Below are 14,777 nucleotides of genomic sequence, written 5' to 3' on the forward strand. Positions count from 1 at the left end.
AGAAGCTAGCCTACGTTATGATTGTATGTTGTCCTACGGACTAAAACCCTCAGTTTTATATAGACAGCGGAGGAGGCTAGGGTTACACAAGGTCGGTTACAAAGGAGGAGATATACATATCCGTATTTCCTAGCTTGCCTTCCACGCCAAGTAGAGTCCCATCCGTACACGGGACGAAGCCTTCAATCTTGTGTCTTCATAGTCCAACAGTCCGGCCAAAGGCTATAGTCCAGCTGTCCGGAGACCCCCTAATCCAAGACTCCCTCATTCATCCTACGCCTCCTACGGATTGATAAACCTTAGGTCATCCACTTGAGGGAAATTTGCTACTGTCCTACAAACCTCTGCACTTGGAGGCCCAACAACGGCTACAAGAAGAAGGTTGTGTAGTAGACAGCAACTAGCTAGTAAGTCGACACCACCTTGGATAGGCTATTTCCTCGTGGGTCCCAATTGTCAGAATCCAAATTTGTCACGGTCATGCAGCCTTTCCTATGAAAATTTACAGCCCATTTGGTGTGCTAGTTCAAAATAAGTTTATGGGTGCTGGTGCACTACAAGAAATATGTCAACTTGTGACCCTCGCTATTGGCCACTGAAAGGTCATAGTTTTTCATTTGCGACCTTTTTGTGACCAAAAACAGAAGGTCAAAAGCTGGCGGTCGTAAACTGAAATTAACAACCTTCTCACAGAAGGTCGTGGAACCCATGACCTTTTGTTTTGGTCACTGGCTGTCTGCACAGGCCACGTCGGATCCGACGTGGCAATCTGATGTGGCAAAATTACGACCAATTCAAAAGGTCATTACTTAGATTCAGCCCAGTCCAATTTGGTGTTCTACATGGGCCGAGCCCAACAATTCGGCCTTTTTTACTTATTTTTTACAATTAATTTTGGTCAGCTACATGGGCTTTGCCCATTAATTCGGCCTTTTTGCTTTCTAAGATCTAGCCTTTTCACATTCTATATAATTTCTATTTTCGGATTTTCTTTCTTTGTTTTTTTGTTACATTCAATTTTTAGATTATTGTAGTCAACTGGGTGTACATTGCTTGTAGTCAACACACCGATATACTAATCATCAAGTTTTAATTTTTCACAGCTTGTAATCAACACACCGATTTAAATTACAGCCAAACTCAGTTTATTACAATATTCCACACAATCACAATATACACCATACATTATTCCACCAATCACAATATAGCACTCTACAGGTAAAACTCTCAACAATATAGCACTCTATATCAGGGGCCAGCCAAGCCTACTACCATGCATGAGGCCACAACCAGCCCAATAGCATCAGCACCGTTGGAGCCCTGACCAACATCCAAGCTTTATCAAGCTCCCTGCACATTGCATTTAGTGGCAAAGCATCAATAGATGAAGTTGCAAAATGAATATCTTGGGGGAAGCTACACTTGGCATATACACGGGCAGAGTTGGGTTTAAGTAATCAAGTCATGTTTAAAGGAGTTAATTGAAGGAGTACAATTAGCATGTAACCTGGAAAACATATAGCTAGTACCTATCTATCAACACATGTCATCACATAGAAGCCAAATACTATTAACTAATAATTAGTAGACAGCTACGTAATGGCTACCACAAGCAAAAATGATAACAGAAAGAAAAGGGGGACTAGGAGGCAGTAAGGAGAAGCAATCCACAATGAAGAAATTATGCAAATAACACATTGAAAATGGAAATAGAAGAAGATTGCCTATCTGTGTGTGTGTTGTACATAGCTTATTTCTTTAGCCAATATAGCTGCAGCATTAGCACAAATGCACAAGCAACATAAGCAGCAGTAACTACTAACTATTGGATTAACATGAGCAGCCAACCAGCCGCCATCGGCAGCAGCATAGAAGCAGCCAACAGCTAGCAGAAACAAAACTAGCACGGCAGCAGTGCATTAGAGCATCAACAGCGGAAGTGCAGCTAGAGGCCTAGAGTATCAACAGGAGCAATACATCTAGATTCTAGAGCATCAACAGCAGCAGTAAAGCTAGAGGCCTAGAGCATTAGGGCATCAACAGCAGCAGTATAGCTAAAGGCCTAGAGCATCAACAGCAGCAGTACAGCTAGATTCTAGAGCAGTAGAGCATCATCATCAGCAGTACAGCTAGAGGCCTAGCGCTTTTCTGCCCGCACATGACCAAGGCGAGGCGTTGTGCCATCGCCTCTTACTTCAGCGTCCATAATCGGCCTATTAAGCGCGCCTTCTTGAACTTTGGCAACACATGCTTGCATAAACTCATGGAAGGAAGATGACAACATTTCAGAGTAATCCAATTCAAAATCAGAAGGTGTGCTTTCTACTCAATATTAACAGGGATGAGTGTACCTCTATGCTTTGGCATTTCAGTCGGAGGGGGCAAAAAATAGGCCAGCAAAGTGAAGCCATCTCTTGTTGCTTCATGCAAAGCTACAGCCAGCCAGGAAGCAGCATCACCAAGTTTCATGTGATGGCGCCGTGGAACCAGCAAAATATATTGTCCTCCAGAGGCATTCTTATCACCATACAATTATCACAACTAGTAATTGCAGGAACAAGAAAGCTTAAACAAAGGTTAAAGCTCGGTAACAGCAGGTTAGTGACAACATCAGTTTGACAACGGCAGCAGGTCAATAACAACAGCATCAAGTCCTGGGAATGCTTTAATTTAGTCCATTTTTTATCAACAACTTATCCTAAGGACGACATGCTATCGAACTTTGGAAAATACAGTATGAATATGACAGCAATAGCAGCAAGTCCTACACTAAAATAAGCAATCACGATTTCTAACAATAGCAATCATCAGTAGCAAGTCCTAACTTAACAGCAGCAACGAGAAGAGAAGAGAGGAAAATAGAAGAAAAGAGATGAGAAGTTTCTGTTAATGAAAAAGAATTACTCATCTTTTCAAATGAATCAAATGAGTAGCTCTACATTAGAGCTCCACCACATCCTCTCGGGTGTAGGATCTCGTAGACAGCATAGGCACCACCAGTACCTTCAGATTTGGCAAACAAAATGGGAAATCAAGCCACTACTTTGCACAAAGAATAGTAACCGAAAGCAGAGCAGTAAAGCCGCAACACCTCATCGATGATGCTCCCGTCTCCGTCCAGCGCGAACCCGTACTCCATGAAGTGGCTTCGGGGCCTCCAGGGTGCCGGCTACCTCCTGGCCGACCGGAACACACGACCGACGATGGTGACAGCGTTGGCACTGGACAGTGTCGCCGTTGTCCCATGAGCCAGTCATCGTTGGCCAGCTCCTGCACCTCCTCCTTTGGCAGTATCGCCGCGTTCGCCAGCTCCGGGCGCCGGCTCGGACCACAGGAAGAGGTCGGCAGCTGCAAGCATAACACATAAGCACAGCACATCAGAAGCCCAGATGAACAAGCAATCTATCTATCTAGAAAACAAACAAAGCATCTCAAGGTTTAAGCTAGTACTAGGATGCAACACTAGTTTCAGCTGCTTCCTCTACAAAGTTAGCAGAATCGCATAAGCGGATTAAATCAAGTTGAATGTTGAGCAGCACATATACTACATGAGGTACAAACTGAATACTAGACATTCTTCAAAGCAAGCTCTTGTAAATTTTTTTAAGGAAAACATGAGTAACCAGCATGCTGGTTGGTTGCTGGCCAAGTCACTAGCTCAAACTGTATGAACAAATCAGCGGATCACAGGAATCTTATCATCGTCCTCTCTCGAGATGCCAGTCCCCATGATGACACGCCTCAGCTGGACGGACGGGCAATGTACTGTGCTACACTGGGAGGTCAAATATTCCCAGCTCTAATTACAAAACTACTAACTACTAAGTACTAGTTCAGGTTCCGGTTCAGTTCCCAGCTCGAGCTGCCAGGTTTAGCCGGACTGGGAGTATCAATGTTAATCAACCAATCAACAACGCGTGCTAAAAGACAATACAAGACAGATGATTTTTAGCAACCATTAAATAAGTGAGACTAGCAAACTTTTTCAGAAACCATAAATTAATAAGCAAGGCTAGTGACTTGGTTGTTTCCTTGGCAGAAACCGTTAATATATAAGACTCTGCTTACATAATATGTGTACAGAAAACACTACAAGCCTAAATTATGCTACACCCCTGGCAGCAGCCATGAAGGCCAGCCCAATGCATGTGTTGCCACTGATTGGTTCAATCAGCACACTCTGGAAACCCATTCACATGGAAAGAAAAATATCAGCAAACCAAGATCCTAGCAATCTGAATTTAGTAAACGTAGCTTTACAAAAAAATTGCAGAAAGTGCTTGCTATAAAACAACTTATAAGCATGAATCAAATGGCTAGGTGCACAAGTATTATTTTTAAGATTGTAAATAAGGGGCAGCATATCATGATTCATGGAAGGCGTGGTAAGTATTTAAATAGAGAGGCTCTAGATTATAATATACTTAGTTCAGGTGTAAGGTGTTGGTGAAGGGTTGACGTTGATGCTTACGAGCAGCTGGACAAGTCAAACAACTAGGTGCAGGTGCAGGAGAAAACGAATAATACTGTGCAAATCAAGGCCACATAAATGAACAATAGATTCTGTATGGTGCAGGCTTCATGGCGCTAGCATCCATGTGAAACAAATGCCTAACAATAGCATATACCTCAAACCCCCGCGCATTTCAGTTCCCCGACTAGATTGATTCAGCCATTCCGCTAGCAAAATCACCCAAAAGAGGCGCGCGCGGCCGCACTGGCCACAACGGCCGCCGGAATGGATCCACCGCCCAATAGAGGAGACGAAGCGAGCAGGCACACCCGCCGCTCTGCTCGATCCAAGCATCCACAACCGCAAACGCAAGGCGACGCGGAACCACAATAGTGAGCAGTCACAAACGCGAGCCCTACGTGGCCCGAGAGTGCACGGTCGGCGGCAACGGGGTGAGGAAGAAGGAGAACAGACGCACCTGGGATGGATCTTCTACGGAAGTCGATGTGGATGATAAGGACGATGCTGCAGTTGAAGTCGCGGTGGATGACGGCGGGGGAGGTGTGCTCGTGGAGGAACTCCAGCGCGCGGGCGCAGTCCAGCGTGATGCCCAGCCGCGTCTTCCATGAGGGAGAGCTTGGCGACGCTGATGAAGGCGACGCCGATGAAGGCGGCTACGCCGAGCATGGGCAGCTCCGCAGGGCTCCACTCGTAGTAGGCGCCGCCCTCACCGCCGTAGGCCTTGGCCGGCTGCCTCGGGGTCAGACCCACCACCATCGCCACGAGTGAAAAGAAGAAGCTACGATCCAGAGGTTAGTTGGAGGTTGGAAGGGGAGGTCGTCGACGGTGGCGGTGGGGTTTGGGTTGGGGGCGGCGGCGACGGCGGATCGAGATCTAGAGAGTTGGGTTTGGGGCGGCGGCTGCGGGTGCGTAGGAGATCTGAGGGAGGGAGATGGAAGGGCTGTGTTAGGGTTAAGTGGGTGAGGAAGTGAGGGGCGAAGGCTGCCGTTGGATCCGGGATGATCGGACGGTGGTTCAAGCACGATCCGCGTGACATGCCCATGAACCAATCAGAACGCACCAAACAATTTGAAGACCTTGTGACCATCTAAATTGGTCGTAATTGATTAAAAATGAATTTTTTATAAGAATTTCCTATTTTTCGAGTGTCAAAGATTATTTTTTTTAAGGATCTACCAAATATTTGTTGCAAATGGCACCACATAATTTTTAGAAATCATTAGACCATATTTTATGTCCAATTGGCAAACAATTGGCTGTCAAAATCTTTTCATCCACCTTTCGTCAAAAGACAAATTTCCTCTCATTTAGCTCAAAGCGGGTCAAATTTAAACTACAGGTACTTGATAGACTGCTATTTATTTTTTCCAAAAATCATTTTTAGGTAAAAAAGTATCTATTTAATCATAGAAACACCAAAAAAATCCCAAGATTCAACCACTAGCTAGGAACGGTCATTCCCACCATTTTGACCGCGTTTTGAAACGGGCATAAAAAATTTAAAAAAATCAAAAAATTGGGAAATCTTCGCATTGTGTCATTATATGTGGCCAAGTTCCCAGAAAAATAATAAACTTGTACTACGGCAATTATTTTTAAAAATTGTTCTCAGAAACGAGCTATCATGTGTGGAAATCAATGGCTTTCAAGCCAAATGATCAATCTTATGGCCACATTCATGGCATAGTTTGTTTAAATGATCTCATATTATGCACAACGGGGCATATTGGAATGGCAAACAATATTGCCTAAGGAAGTTTTTATTTTCTTTGGACGAAAAAACCATTTTCCATTTTTCGAGTGCCCAAAAGGAGATTTTTTTGTGAAGAACCTACCAAATATTTGTTGCAAAATTAGTCCAAATCAATTTTCTAAAATAGTAGACATATTTAATGCACAATTGACAAAATGGTTGGGTGTAAAAAGTTTTGATCCACCTCTCGTGAAAAAGACAAATTTCTGCCGATTCAGCTTGAAGCGGGTCAAATTTGAACTGTAGCTGCCTTGCAGTTTGCTCTTTATTTTTTCCAAAAAATCATTTCTAGGTACATAAATATATATTTAATCAGAGAAACACCAAAAAAATTCCAAGATTCAACAACTAGTTAGGAACCGTCATTCCCGTCATTTTGACCGCATTTTCAAACGGGCATAAAAAAATTCAAAAAAATTAAAAAAATTGGGAAACCTTCGCATTGTGTCATTATATGTGGCCAAGTTCCCAGTAAAAATAATAAACTTGTAATATGACAATTATTTTAAAAAAGTGTTCTCAGAAACGAGCTATCACGTGTGGAGATCAATGGCTTTGAAGCCAAATGATCAATCTTATGGCCACATTGATGTCATAGTTTGTTCAAATAATCTCATATTGTGCACAAGGGTGCATATTGGAATGGCAAACAATCTTGCCTAAGGAAGTTTTCATTTTCTTTGGACGAAAAACCATTTTCCATTTTTCGAGTGCCCAAAAGGAGGTTTTTTGTGAAGAACCTACCAAAAAATTGTTGCAAAATCGGACAAAACATTTTTCTAAAATACTAAGCCATATTTAATGCACAATTGACCAAATGGTTGGGTGTAAAAAGTTTTGATCCACTTCTCGTGAAAAAGACAAATTTTCGCCGATTCAGTTGGAAGCGGGTCAAATTTGAACTGTAGATGCCTTGTAGTTTGCTCTTTATTTTTTCAAAAAATCATTTCTAGGTACAAAAGATATATTTAATAAGAGAAACAACAAAAAAATTCCAAGATTCAACCACTAGCTAGGAACGGTCATTCCCGCCGTTTTGACCGCATTTTGAAACAGGCATAAAAAGATTCAAAACAAAATCAAAAAATTGTTAAACCTTCGCATTGTGTCATTATATGTGACCAAGTTAACAGGAAAAATAATAAACTTGTAATACGACAATTCTTTTAAAAAAGTGTTCTCAGAAATGAGCTATCATGTGTGAAGATTCATTGCTTTCAACCCAAATGATCAATCTTATGGCCACATTCATGGCATAGTTTGCTAAAATGATCTCATATTGTGCACAAGGGTGCATATTGGAATGTCAAACAATGTTGCCTAAGGAAGTTTTCATTTTCTTTGGACGAAAAAACCATTTTCCATTTTTTGAGTGCCCAAAAGGTGGTTTTTTTGTGAAGGACCTCCCAAATAATTGTTGCAAAATTGGACCAAATCAATTTTCTAAAATACTAGGAAATATTTGATGCACAAATGACGAAATGTATGGGTGTAAAAAGTTTTGATCCACCTCTTGTGAAAAAGACAAATTTCCGCCGATTCAGTTCGGAGCGGGTCAAATTTGAACTGCAGCTGCCTCATTGTTTGCACAAGAACAGGTCATGCATGCAAGTCATAAATCACATTGTTTTTTCTATTCTATGCATGCAAGCACCACATCATGATACGTCTCCAAAGTATCTATAATTTTTGATTGTTCCATGCTATTATATTATCAACCTTGGATGTTTTATATGCATTTATATGGTATTTTATATGATTTTGGGAACTAACCTATTAACCTAGAGCCAAGTGCCAGTTTTTATTTTTTCCTTGTTTTTGAGTTTTACAGAAAAGGAATATCAAACGGAGTCCAAATGGAATGAAACCTTCGGGAGAGTTATTTTTGGAACGGAAGCAATCCAGGAGACTTGGAGTAGACGTCAGGGAAGCTTCGAGGAAGCCACGAGGTAGGGAGGCGCGCCCTACCCCTCCCCCCCCCCCGGGTGCGCCCCCACCCTTATGGGCCCCTCGGGGCTCCCCTGACCGACTTCTTTCGCCTATATATGTCCATATACCCTAAAAACACCAAGGAACAGAATAGATCGGGAGGTCCGCCACCGCAAGCCTCTGTAGCCACCGAAAACCAATCTAGACCCGTTCTGGCACCCTGCCGGAGGGGGGATCCCGCACCGGTGGCCATCTTCATCATCCCGGTGCTCTCCATGACGAGGAGGGGGTAGTTCACCCTCGGGGCTGAGGGTATGTACCAGTAGCTATGTGTTTGATCTCTCTCTCTCTCATGTTCTTGAGTTGGCACGATCTTGATGTATCGCGAGCTTTGCTATTATAGTTGGATCTTATGATGTTTCTCCCCCTCTACTCTCTTGTAATGGATTGAGTTTTCCCTTTGAAGTTATCTTATTGGATTGAGTCTTTAAGGATTTGAGAACACTTGATGTATGTCTTGCACGTGCTTATCTGTGGTGACAATGGGATATCATGTGATCACTTGATGTATGTTTTGGTGATCAACTTGCGAGTTTCGTGACCTCATGAACTTATGCATAGGGGTTGGCACACGTTTTTGTCTTCATTCTCCCGTAGAAACTTTGGGGCACTCTTTGAAGTACTTTGTGTTGGTTGAATAGATGATTCTGAGATTGTTTGATGCATATCGTATAATCATACCCACGAATACTTGAGGTGACATTGGAGTATCTATGTGACATTAGGGTTTTGGTTGATATGTGTCTTAAGGTGTTATTCTAGTACGAACTCTTGAATAGATCGATCCGAAAGAATAACTTTGAGGTGGTTTCGTACCCTACAATAATCTCTTCGTTTGTTCTCTGCTATTAGTTACTTTGGAGTGACTCTTTGTTGCATGTTGAGGGATAGTTATATGATCCAATTATGTTATTATTGTTGAGAGAACTTGCACTAGTGAAAGTATGAACCCTAGGCCTTGTTTAAACACATTGCAATACCGTTTGTGCTCACTTTTATCATTAGTTACCTTGCTGTTTTTATATTTTCAGATTACAAAAACCATTATTTACTATCCATGTTGCACTTGTATCACCATCTCTTCACCGAACTAGTGCACCTATACAATTTACCATTGTATTGGGTGTGTTGGGTACACAAGAGATTCTTTGTTATTTGGTTGCAGGGTTGCTTGAGAGAGACCATCTTCATCCTACGCCTCCCACGGATTGATAAACCTTAGGTCATCCACTTGAGGGAAATTTGCTACTGTCCTACAAACCTATGCACTTGGATGCCCAACAAGGTCTACAAGAAGAAGGTTGTGTAGTAGACATCACATCATCAATTCGTGCATGTTACTCATAAGTTATTTCTTGCATTAAATTTTGCATTGACAATGTATGTGCTGGTCACGTGCACACATATGTAGTTCACATTCACATTTTTGTTAGAAATGTCATTCTTTTAACTGCAATTCATCTTTTATCTGTGTACTCCCTCCGTCTAGGTGTGTAAGTCATCTTCCGTAAACCAAATAATCCTAAAACTCTTTGGACGGTACATTAACTCCCTCCTCGTTTCTTATTTCATGACATATCAATCAATAAGAGATGTGGGCCGTGCATGCTTTCCCAAAACACAAGCACTTCCCCTTTGTTCTAGAATCTTCCGTATCATAATTGCCCAAACTTTTTTTCTAAATGAATTTCCATTATTTGTTTTTGACTTTATGCTTTACAATGCACAATCCCATGAATCTTAACCTTTTTATAAAACTAATTGATTTTGAATGAGATTAACTATAAGAACTAAATGAACATCTACATCATGCCCTGATTCTGAGTTTGTGTCATATCCGTGGTTCCAATAACCTTTTGATTCACCATTCCCTTGGCTTGATGTCATCGCCGATCGATTACATCTTCATGAAATCTCTCGACAAATGTGCCGTGATCATCATCAACATTCTAAGCTCTTCTAGGATATCTATTGAATTCATGCTGAGAAGTACCATCCTTGCCCCTCAATGATTTGTGTTATCATCAAAAACATTCTTGCCTTTCCCCCAACACCAAACTTGAGCAGATAATCTTTGGAAATACACCCTTTTTGACATGTCAATGGATTGCTGCTGAGCCCATCGGCCACATCCTTATCTTTTTCCCGATAAAATTACATGAGATGTTCTCAAAATTCTCGATGGGTCCTTTGTGTTCCCAACGTCTGACCTTTACCTGATAGCCATGTTAATGCTACCCCGAAGCATGACTGTGGTACTCTGAACATCATTAAGAACATTGCGGCGCAATGCTAAATGTTTCTTAATCACTTGTCCAAACACTGCTGTATGGGTAACATCATGAACATTCCTCTCCCCATTACCTAAATGGTAATCTACTTACTCTCCTGTCATGGATATCATCCTTTGCTTGTCCTTGGGAAGGATATTCTCCTGATATTTGTGTTTAAACACATTTTCCTTTCCATTGTTCTGGTTAAATTAATAATCACCTTTTCCTTTCCATTGTTTTTGTAGCGACCAGACCTCAAACGGTCCAATCTCTGTGCTCAGGTGTCATCCCTCGATCAGTAATGCTGACACCACACAGTACTTGAAGGATTTATAACAGAGTAGCAATCACACACTTATTACATCGAGTGTCTCAAAAGAGAGCTTATTACAATAAATATGGCTTAAGGCCATCTAATAACGATAACAGCAGAAGACTTGGAAGATAAGTGAGTCCATCAACTCCAACGACATCACTGAGTATAGAACCATGACCTAAAGGCACCTCAATCATCGTCTGAAAATTCTGCAACATTAACGTTGCAGCCCGAAACGGGCCAGCAAATGGAATATGCTAGCAATGTAACACATAGAGAGTAATGAAAGAATAAAGCTATACTATATGCATATTAGGCTGGTGGAAAGCTCTATGGTTACAGTTTTGCGTAAAGCCAATTTTTCCCTACTGCAAAGGAATAAATTTTATTTAACTATCATGGTGGTTGTTAAACATTAAGAATGATTGACATCATTCTCAATCCCAATTAAGCATCATCATTAAACAAAACCCAACAAATTAACTTTAGAGTAACATGATGAGATTCACATGATAATCCAAGTACTAGATACTCAAGATGTGCATAACCGGGGACACGGCTAACCATGATTAGTTTATACACTCTGCAGAGGTTTGCGCACTTTTCCCCACAAGACTCGATCGCCTCCGTTTGATTTCTCGCACTACATGGTGTTTGAGAAACGGATGACCGAGGCATAGTCTTTCAGAAGCGCTAGAACCTTACGATCGGGTAGACCGTTACACCTACTTTCCCCTACATCTGGTAGTCTACCGCTGTAAGAGTTCACACAACCTACTCAACTATGCTAGAGCCCATAGTAGCTTGTGGCTGCACACGGAAGTTTCTAGCATGAACAATCTCATGATCCCTTTGAGCCTGGGTGGCGGTCCAAAAGAAAACAGGCAATCGCTGGAATACCCAGGTGCCTCAATCCACCCAGATGTGTATTTAAGTTGCCACCTTAAGTAAACCATTAAATTAACAATCTCACATCTGTCATGGATACACTCACCCAATCCACGACTACTAGCATAGCATGGCATAATACGCAAACGTAGAACTCCCAAAGGTTTGATAATAACAGGTAATAGGTTCTACCTCAACTACTCCCCAATACCCACAATTTAATTAGATCCTAATCATGCAATGTGTGAGGATAGATCTAATGCAATAAAACTGGGTAGTAGGAGGTATGATCAAAGTGTTACTTGCCTTGCCGATGATCCGCAAAACCTAGCGACTCGAAGTAGCAAGCGGCGCACTCCGGGTACTCTATCGCAAACAAACAAGCATACAATAAGTACTCAACTAATGCACAGGTAAAACTCAAATAAGAGATCTAACCAGAAAGTTCAACTTAAGAACTCCGGTTGGCAAAAAGAATCAAATCGAACGAAGCAATGAAAGACAAACGGCAAAAGAAACAAGCTTCATTTACTATTCTGGATCTAGGGCAATTTTTACAGTGGCAAAAACTTGTTTAAGTTGGTTAAACGGAAAGAGGGTTTCGAGACGAAACTACAGGCGCTTGAATTGCCTGATTCTGATAAATGAGCGAAAAGTTAGACTAAAACGAAAATTGGATCAGGAATCGCGATCAGAAAAACCGCGGTTTTAATCCGAGAAAAATAAAAACAATGAACATTCATTAAAACGAACGAACGGGCAAACGCTCGCTAATTAAATAAACTTGAAAGACCAATCTATTTAAAAAAACTGAAACTAAAAAACCAAACAAAACCGATGGAAAACTGATCGGTTTTTCTAAAAAAAACGACGGCAAAAAACTACCTCCAGCGGCGGCGGCGGTGGGCGGCGAGGCGGCGGTGGCGGGCGGCGGGGCGGCGAGGTGGCGGCGCGGGGAGGCGGTGGCGGCAGCGGCGGTGGCATAGGGTTAGGGTTTCGGGGGCGGCGGCGGCTGGGCTGGCCTCGGGCCTCGGCGGCTCTATATAAAGGGCCCGGCCAGGCGGAGTCCTGGCCGGTTACGGCCCAGAGTCGGTTCAGACTTTTTTTTAATAATTATGCTCCGAAAAAAACAAAAGGAATACTAAACGGACTCCAAAAATCCCGAAATAAATTTTCCCCGGCTTCTAAAATCAAGCCCCACAGGATGAAAATTTATTTGGGACCTAAATGCAATTTTGAAAAACGCGCATTTTTCCTAAATTCAAATAAAATAGCAAATAAAACCAAAATAAAATCTTATTTGATTTTTTTATTAAATCCTTAATATTTCTTTATTTTGGGAAAGTCATTTTATTCCCTCTCTCATATTTTTGTAATAGAAATAATTGAACATAAAATAAATAAAATCAAATGATCCTATTTTCAAAATTTCAGAAAACTCAAATATGACAATAACGAAATCCCCAACTCTCTCCAAGGGTCCTTGAGTTGCGTAGAATTTCTAGGATCAGCCAAAATGCAATAAAATATGATATGCAATGATGATCTACTTTATAACATTCCAAATTGAAAATTTGGGATGTTACAAACCTACCCCCCTTAAGATGAATCTCGCCCTCGAGGTTCGGGTTGGCTAGAAAATAGGTGAGGGTGGTCCTTCAACAATTCTTCCTCTCGCTCCCAGGTGGCTTCATCCTTTGTGTGGTGGCTCCACTGAACTTTGCAAAACTTGATAACCTTGCTGTGAGTGACTCGACTGGCATACTCTAGAATCTTAACTGGTTTCTCCTCATAGGTCAAATCACTGTCCAACTGAATCGCTTCCAGCGGCACTATATCTCTCAGCGGTATATCAGCCATCTCTGCATGGCACTTCTTCAACTGGGAAACGTGGAATACGTCGTGAACTCCTGACAATCCTTCAGGCAATTCCAACTTATAGGCTACTTCTCCCATACGCTCCATAACTTTGTATGGGCCTACAAAACGTGGCGCTAACTTTCCCTTAACTCCAAAGCGCTTAACTCCTCAAAGTGGTGATACTCGAAGATAAACTCGATGTCCGACTTCGTAAACTGTCTCCTTGCATTTTGAATCTGCGTAGCTCTTCTGCCTGGACTGAGCTACCTTGAGCCAATCACGAATCAATTTTACTTTCTGTTCAGACTCCTTTATTAGATCCGGTCCAAACAACTGGCGGTCTCCAACTTCATCCCACCACAATGGGGTCCTGCACCTCCTTCCATACAAGGCTTCAAAATGGGCCATCTTCAAACTGGATTGATAGCTGTTGTTGTAGGAGCACTCTGCATATGGCAAATTCTCATCCCATCTAGATCCATAATCTTGCGCACAAGCTCTTAGCATATCCTCCAAAATTTGATTGACTCTCTCGGTCTATCCATCAGTCTGCGGATGGAAAGCTGTACTGAATTCTAGCCTGGTACCCAAAGTTTCATGCAACTGATTCCAGAACTTTGAGGTAAACTGGGTTCCTCTATCTGATACAATGCTCCTTGGAACTCCATGCAGACATACGATTCTGGTCATGTATATCTTTGCCAACTTTGCACTGGTATAGGTAGTCTTCACTGGAATGAAATGAGCTACCTTTGTCAAACGATCGACTACAACCCATATTGAGTCATAGCCTGAACGAGTTCTAGGCAATCCTGTGATAAAATCCATGCCTAACTTATCCCACTTCCATTCGGGTATCGGCAATGGCTGTAGCAATCCTGCTGGCTTCTGATGCTCTGCCTTTACTCTCTGGCATACATCACAAACTGCTACATACTCCGCAATATCCTTCTTCATTCCGGTTCACCAGAAAGTATCCTTCAAATCCAAATATATCTTGGTATTTCCTGGGTGAATCGAATATGGTGAATCATGGGCCTCTTGCAGAATTAACTTCCTGATCTCCGAATCATTTGGCACATAAACACGGTCTTCAAACCATAAGGTATCGTGCTCATCCTCACAAAATCCCTTAGCTTTTTCTTTGCTCATTTTCTCCTTAATAGAAGCAATCTCTTTGTCAGTCTTCTGGGCTTCTCTGATCTTATTCATCAAAGTAGACTG

The 14,777-nt window shown here is 42.0% G+C and overlaps 1 long non-coding RNA gene across 1 annotated transcript; it reads right to left on the reverse strand.

Moving 5' to 3' along the window:
* Positions 1–1,073: 1,073 nt before the first annotated feature.
* Positions 1,074–5,413, reverse strand: LOC125508520 (uncharacterized). Its single transcript, XR_007283576.2, has 4 exons — positions 4,932–5,413; positions 3,092–3,348; positions 2,352–3,003; positions 1,074–1,350 (listed from the first exon to the last, which is right to left on the reverse strand). It is a non-coding gene; the product is annotated as an uncharacterized LOC125508520 (long non-coding RNA).
* Between the last annotated feature and the right edge of the window lie 9,364 nt (positions 5,414–14,777).

This window comes from Triticum urartu, chromosome 5A (assembly GCF_056163025.1).
Source record: "Triticum urartu cultivar PI428250 chromosome 5A, HENAU_Tu73, whole genome shotgun sequence".
Lineage (NCBI taxonomy): Eukaryota > Viridiplantae > Streptophyta > Magnoliopsida > Poales > Poaceae > Triticum > Triticum urartu.